Genomic DNA, 7,239 nt, shown 5'->3' with positions numbered 1-7,239 from the left:
CAGGACAGCCCCCACGAGTTGCACGGTGGCCCCTCCACTCTAAGCTTCACCCAGGGGCCATTCTGCAGCCTCAGCACAGCAGGGCAGGAAGCCCCTTAGTAAAAATACCACTTGTTACGTATCAGTACTGCTGAGAAGGGGTCGCGGAGGAGGAGGCGTGCGGGCCTGGCACAGCTCCGCAAAGCACTCTCTCAGGTGCAAACATTACATCTGCCTGTCATTAAAAAAGTCTGGGGAAATGGTGAAATTATGTCAAGGCTACTGAAAAGAACTGGACTGGCTCAGTGTGAGTGCTGCAGCTCAGAAACGTGCACACGTTTATCTGCAGGAGACGCGGGGTTTTGCCACATCTCCTGACACATCGGCCCTTCAGCGCAAGCTGCAGGGAACCGAGGTATGCGGACAGCTGGGGAGCGCTCCAGGGCGGATGTGTGATCAAAGGATGATGCTGCAGAGATGAGCGCACGTCCTTCTAATCAATTGCTCTAAGACCATCAGCATCGGCGCAGGAGGTCATGTGAGTCCCCCAGGGGCCACGGACTCCCCACAGGGTACATTCGCCCCATCCCAGAGGGAGCCAGGCATAGTTCCAGATAGTGGGGCATCCTACATGACACAGTCCTGGAGAATGTTGCTAGCGCCCTTTCTTCTTCACCTCAACACCATGTTTCTGTTAAACACGCATAGCTGTTAAACACTGGGTAGCTCATGAAAATGAACAGTAAGGTGCTAGATGTCAAGCTGAACCTAACAGTAGCTGGTAATGTGACGGTGATTTGCGGAGCTGAGTTACAGAGAAGGGCTAGGAGCACGCCCAGCAGACTTCAGAATCACCTTCCCTGGAAATCCCATGCAACTCCAGGCTGATGTATGTGACGCAAAAGCAAAGAAAGGATTGACCAGTGGGGATGTGAGACACGACAGGGCTGCAAAGCGTGGCAGCGAAGCCAGGGGCCTAGGCAGGGGCAGATGAGCTGGAGTCGGCCTAAGACACCTGCTAGGACCTGGTGTGCTGAGAGCGGGTCTGAGTCTCAGCTTATTACGCTCCCTAAAGATTTAGTGACAGCCCCGGGCTTCTGGGTCCCTGCAACCTGTGAGTGGAGTCGCTGGCATTTTGCACTCTCTGCTTCAGGGTTCTCCCCTGCACCTCAGAGGCTGGCTCACTGCGGTGTGCGAGGACCCTCAGGCAAGCACCCCAGCCTGCATCCAGCAGAGAGAGGCCTCCTCTCCCACGTCCAGAGCAGCCCGCCAGGGTAATGCACCTTCACTCCCACTGCCTTTCATCAGCTCCCAAGTTAGCCGGCCCAGCTGGCATAGCCAGAGGCTGGCCAGAGGCTCTCTGAAATCACATGTAACACAAGGATGGAACCCTGCTCTCCGGACAGCATAGGTGTCTCTCTCCTCTTACTGTGTAGCCAAGGCGGACGTATTAAGCCTTCATGCAAAGGAAGTATTTGCTCTAGTATATTTTAATTCAACTAAATCTATTTTTTTAAGTCAGCCTTGCTGTATATAAGGTCCTGCCACTTTTCATGGTGACAGCTAGTGAGCATGGGGCTTTTGGTGCCTTGACGTGCTCTGGGCTGAGGAAGGGGCAGGGCACGGCGTGCTGTGACCTGCTATGTGTCCAAGCGGCAGAAAGAGGAGGAAATCATGCACTGAAGGTGATCCGGACACACAGTCAGGTGAAGGCCCTCCGAGGGCGGCTTGTCCATCTGGAAGAACAAGTGGCTGGGGAGGTAGAGGTGAGCCCCCACGGATGCCAACAGCTGGGAACTCAGATTCATTCAGGGTTTCAGCTTCTGATTTTGTACACTGTAAACATATGTATGGTTTTCCCAAAAGTGACTTTCCTTCCAATTGCACACATGTTAAGAAATAAACTCTTGCTTGAGTCCCTCATTTTTATTGACACAAAGCAGTGTGGATGCTAGATTGCTGACAGTCAGTTCCATTATGGAGCAGAGAACCTGAAATGAAAATGCACCTTCCAGTTCACATGCCCCAAATGTTCTACATTAAAGGCTCCTTATCCCCTGGATCAAAAGTCTCTTTCCCGAAAACCAGGTCCCTTCCCCTGGGCGGGAAAGCTTCATGCTGAAATGGCACTCATAAAGGCAAACATCCTTCCCAGGAGAAAGTAAACTCCCTTGGGCAGGACTGTCACTCACCTGATGCCCAGCACAGGTGCCCTGCAGGAAGGTGAGACATGAGCACATTTAAGTGTTTTCCTACTTACACAAATCGTGACTAAGGGAAATAAAGACAAATTTTTAAAAACAATCAAATGTTATTGCCTGATCTGTAATTTGCAATCTATTGGAAGGAAGGGAGGGAGGGAGGGAGGGAGGGATTCAGAAGCTTCATCTGAGAATCTGAAGCAGGCTTGGCAAGATGCTCATGTACCATTGAGCTCCTGGGCAAAAGGCTTGCTAAAAATGCATAGTACTATCAAAGCATTAAGTTAATACTTTCTTATTGTCTTCCTCTGGGCTATATTATTAGGTGGATATTCGATTTCAAGCTGCTTTATGGTGATGGCTGCATGCGTTAGCAGAGTGAGGGGCAGAGAGGGAAGCATCTTGCTGGCTGTGTGCTGTGAACACTCACTGGAAGAATGTTGCCTGTTTATCCAAGGCAGCCTCTGGGTTGGCAGTAGATGAAACTGTCTGTGCTTAAGCATATGTGACCTGGTTTACACAATCTTCTTTTGTTGTCTCATTTCTGCTGATTTATTGCTCCCCAGGATCTCCGAGGACATAATACTCCCCTCGCCTTGGTCAGACCTCCTGTTCCTGCCCCTCAAGGGCAGGGCTGGTCCAGATTCTTCCAGCTCAGGTCTAAAGGCTGGAAGCTTGGAGACATTAGGAGGTCAAACCAGATCAAAAGAGATTCTCCTTATGTTTCATGCTGCACACAAATATTTCCCCAACAATGCTATTTACTTAGAATGATTTCCAGAAAAATATATTAATAACACCCCAAAGTGCTGCACTCCTACCACCAAAGAATAACATGCTTGGAGGTGAGGGTTCTGGGGTTTTGTTCACAGCCTCATAGGAGAGGACACACACAGCCGGTAGCAGCTGTGGCCATTTCTCCAGCAGAATGCCCCAGTGGTGACACAGCAGCTCCAGACTGAGGTGCAGGCGGCCCTGCCACGCTGGCCCTGTGCAGTGCTAGCCCCTGATATGTGTCTGCCATGTGAAGGAGAGAAACGTCTGCCATCCGAAAACACAGGTCCTGGCAAGTTTCAATCTCTCCCAGGGATGCAGTGCCTCCCAGCACCACAGGACACGACCCTGGGGCCACAGGTGCTGAGCAGTGAGGCAGGCCAGAGAGGTGGAAAGGGGTCATGGATGCAGAGCCCAGGCAGCCACAGAATAGAAGGTCCATGCAGGCACTGTGCCACGTGCCACAGATTCCCCGAGCCAAGCCTCTCTTCACACCTGTGTGGCCACAGCTGGGACATCCCAGCTGAAAATATGACACTGTCTCTGCACGGCTGCCCCAGAGCAGCCCTGGAGACAGCTGAAGAGGCAGTTCAGCGCCGCGAGCAGCAGGGGGCAGAGGGACCAAAGGGCGGAGTGTGTGCGCACAGACACTGCCTTCTGCTCAGCTGCAGATACATGAGGATGGGGGGCCTGGAGGGAGGGAGGGGCAGGGAGGGGGCTGGCAAAGGGCCCCCAGGCCTGGGGCCCTTGGGGTGGGCCATGCCCTGCAGGGTGGGCTCCCTCCGTGCACCTCGTCTCTGTGCTGACAAGGGCCCTGCACACATGCGGAGTGCACACACACATCACCTCCACCGCGTGGCACACGCGCCGTGCAGGTGCCACCTCCGCGCTGGCACAGGGAAGCGGGTGGCAAGAACAGGGTGGCAGCTGGCCCCGTGGCATGACCCAGCCCAGGGGGTCGCAGCAGCTGCAGCGATCACCAGCATCCAGGGCTTCCTTGGCAGGACATAGAATGCAGTGCTGGCCCGTTTCACCCATGCTTTGAGGAGCCGGACAGCCAGGCCAAGTGGCGGCAGGTGCCAGAGGCCTGTCCCCAGGAGGGTGTCAGCAGCTCACCTTGCCCGGGCTGCCTCTCACCAGCCACCAGCCAGGTGCCCCGAGCCTGGGCCGCAGAGCCCCAGCTGTGACAGGGTGGGGGTGTCGTGTGCAAGCGCACCCACCCCAGCAGCTCTGGAGATCCACGTCTGCCTGGCCAGCTTCTCTCAGTGCAAGGGCTGGTGTGCACAATGCCTCAGCAGATGCACAGGCCTGCCTACGCTGACCAGAAGCCCAGTCCGGACCCGCTGTGGCATCTCCGACATCCCCACCAGGCCGCCTAGCATCCTGAGGACGTTCACCCACCCCTGCACACTCAGCATGCCTCCTCACCGTGCCTGCTGCCCCGGCTGCAGGAGGAGCCCTGCTCTGTGAAGGTTGTGCTGGACCGCCTTCCTGGGCGCCTCTTCCCCGGCAGACGTGCGGCTGATGTGTGGAACTGGGGGGGTGTCCTGAGTGTTTGACTTCCCCGGCATCTTCCCAGCTGTTTTCCCACCTGTAAGGCAGTGGCTCAATCCTGTGTCACTCTTCTCCCTAAACTTTGTCAATAGAAAGACATCCCGTGTCATTAAAGACAGTGTCCTTTGCCCTGATCCCACAGGATGGTATACATTTCCCCTCTAGATAAATGTTTTCTTCTGTATAATGTTATAATATGTTTTAACATTTATCCATGCACACCTCTAAAGAGAAGAAAATAAAAGCTAAGAAGGTATCCTGTGGGCAGCCAAACAAGGCGTGAGATAAGCCACTGCCTTTGACACCAGAGGATCGGCCGTAGCAGATTTAAGTCACGTTTGTTAAAATGAGAGACTGAATGAATATGGTGATTACCTGCCTCTCCTGCTAATTTAGTCAAGGCATCAGTAACAAATAGAACTAATAGCCCATAAGCCTGGACCTTTAAGTCAAAAAACAGTAATTTAATAATTCCAAGTTTCTACTAGAAAAGGAAATCCACAAACACGAAACAAATAAAGAAAAGCATAAGTCTGTATCATGTGCATTATAAAGCAATATTTTGCAAAAGCATTTTGCGTCTCCTTAGGAATGGAAATTAAGGAAAACACCATCTGCCCCAGTGTTTCCCTAAATAGCCTTTCAGTATGTGCATCCATTCATCCTATTATTTTCAGAAACCTTCTGTGGTAGCTGAGATAAAGTTGTTTAAATATTGCTAAATCTGATCCTCTAGTCTTTTGACCTCAGGTTATGTCCATAAAAGCACTTTAAATTTGCTGTTTATAACTCGCTGGAATCCTAACCAAAAACAATGAGGACTCAGGGTAACTTTGCTGGCATTAAATGAAGCATTCATAATGGAGTGCTTACATGGCTAATACTTGTAAAATGTTCTACCATAAATATTCCCCACAACAATCAGGATTTAGGAACACAAGTGCAGTTTAAAAGTCCTGGGGGTTATACATAACCATACATGCTTAATAATGAACATCAAAGCCCAAAATACCATGATATAACTATCTTTTGTTTCTCACATTAAATGTCTAATAATGTCTTATTTACAAAATGTTGATTCCAAAGATGGAATTTCCTTTTGGTAAACCTTCAGAAATGCTAGAGGTCAAGTACGCACGTGTCCATGCATGTTCACTGCAGCACAGCTCACAGTCCATGAGATGGAACCAGCCTCCGTGTCCATCGCCAGCTGAGTGGGTGGATACGTGGTCTACCCACACAATAGAATAGTACTTAGCCGTAAAAAGGAATGGAGTACCAACACATGCTACCATGTGGATAAACCTTGAAAACATTACATCTAATGAAAGCAGTCAGACATAAAAGGCTACAAATAGCATGATTCAATTTATATGAAATGTCCACAACAGGCAAATCCACAGAGACAGAAGGCAGATTGGTGGGTCAGGGCCTGGTGACAGGAGGGCTCAGGGGCAGCCTAAAGAGCATGGGCTTCCTTCCCGGGCAATGAAAAAATGTTTTACAGTTGGGCAATGGCAATGGCTGCACAACTTTGTGAAGGAACAAAAAGCCGCTATTTTATTCACTTCAAAATGGCTTATTTTGTATCTTGTGGATTTCATCTCAATCTAAAAAAAATAGAAAAAAAAATGTTAGACTTGGAAAGGTCACAAAAGCAATAAAAACCTCAGGGACAGCAGCCATGTAGTGAGGAAGAGAGTCTGTGGACCGAGAGCTGAGCGGCTCTGGCCCCCCTAGAGGCAGCAGGGCCCCCAGCAGCCCCTTGCTGGTGGGGGCACACGGCCACGGCCTTGCCACGGTCATGAGGCTGGCGGAGTGATCTGCGTGCCATATGCATGGGTGTAAGTATGAAACAATGCACCCGCACACAGGCACATGCACTCGCGAACTATATGAACCTGAGCTACGAACATCCAAATGTGGGGGTACCACTTTCTACAAGGAACAGTTTGCACACTGTTTAGAACACTTCCTCTTGCACTCGCTCACTGGGCAGCATTTCCAGCAAGAAAGTAGGTGCTCGGTGGAATTGTAATTTATAGACAACATTGCAATAATTTCTCCACCCGAAGCTCTTTCTTGAAGACAAAATACCTTTGACATATTTTGGGTGGACGATTTATGAATCACTAGTTACGATTGTTTGAGGATAACACTATTGACTCATAATTGCGTCATCTTCAAAATTTTGAGAATTGTTCCATGATCATCAGATGGAACAAATCCAACATCTTAGGATCTAAAAACATTTGAAACATTTGTCTTCTGTTTCTAATCCACTTACACAGGTCATACCAACCTTTTGTAGCTTAATGATAAATTGGCTTAACAGATTCTTCTTGTGGGAATGGGGCACCGAGCCACTGGCTTCTGGTGAACAGTTGCTCTGAGGCCCTGAGAGGGTTCACCTGGGGAGCAGGTGAAATGGATTGTGTAAACACAGATTGTACACATTGTTTGAAGAATCAGGCTCCACTCACAAGAAGGCTGAAGGGTAAGAAAAACACGACACCTGCCGTTGTCCCCAGGAAGGTGCCTACAGTCGATACTTACCAGACACAAGGTAAGAATGTGGAAAACATGCACTCATCAGTCCTCAAGCTTCTAGAACCCAGTGCAAACAGCAAAGCAGCAAATGCAGGGCTGCAGTTATGGTGACAGTGATGAAAGCGTCATCTCTCTGTCTGCACAGAAAAATGTCTGAAAACAATCTCCCTCCCAGTGAGCC

This window comes from Manis pentadactyla, chromosome 12, assembly GCF_030020395.1.
Source record: "Manis pentadactyla isolate mManPen7 chromosome 12, mManPen7.hap1, whole genome shotgun sequence".
NCBI lineage: Eukaryota > Metazoa > Chordata > Mammalia > Pholidota > Manidae > Manis > Manis pentadactyla.
This window is presented reverse-complemented; position numbering follows the sequence as displayed.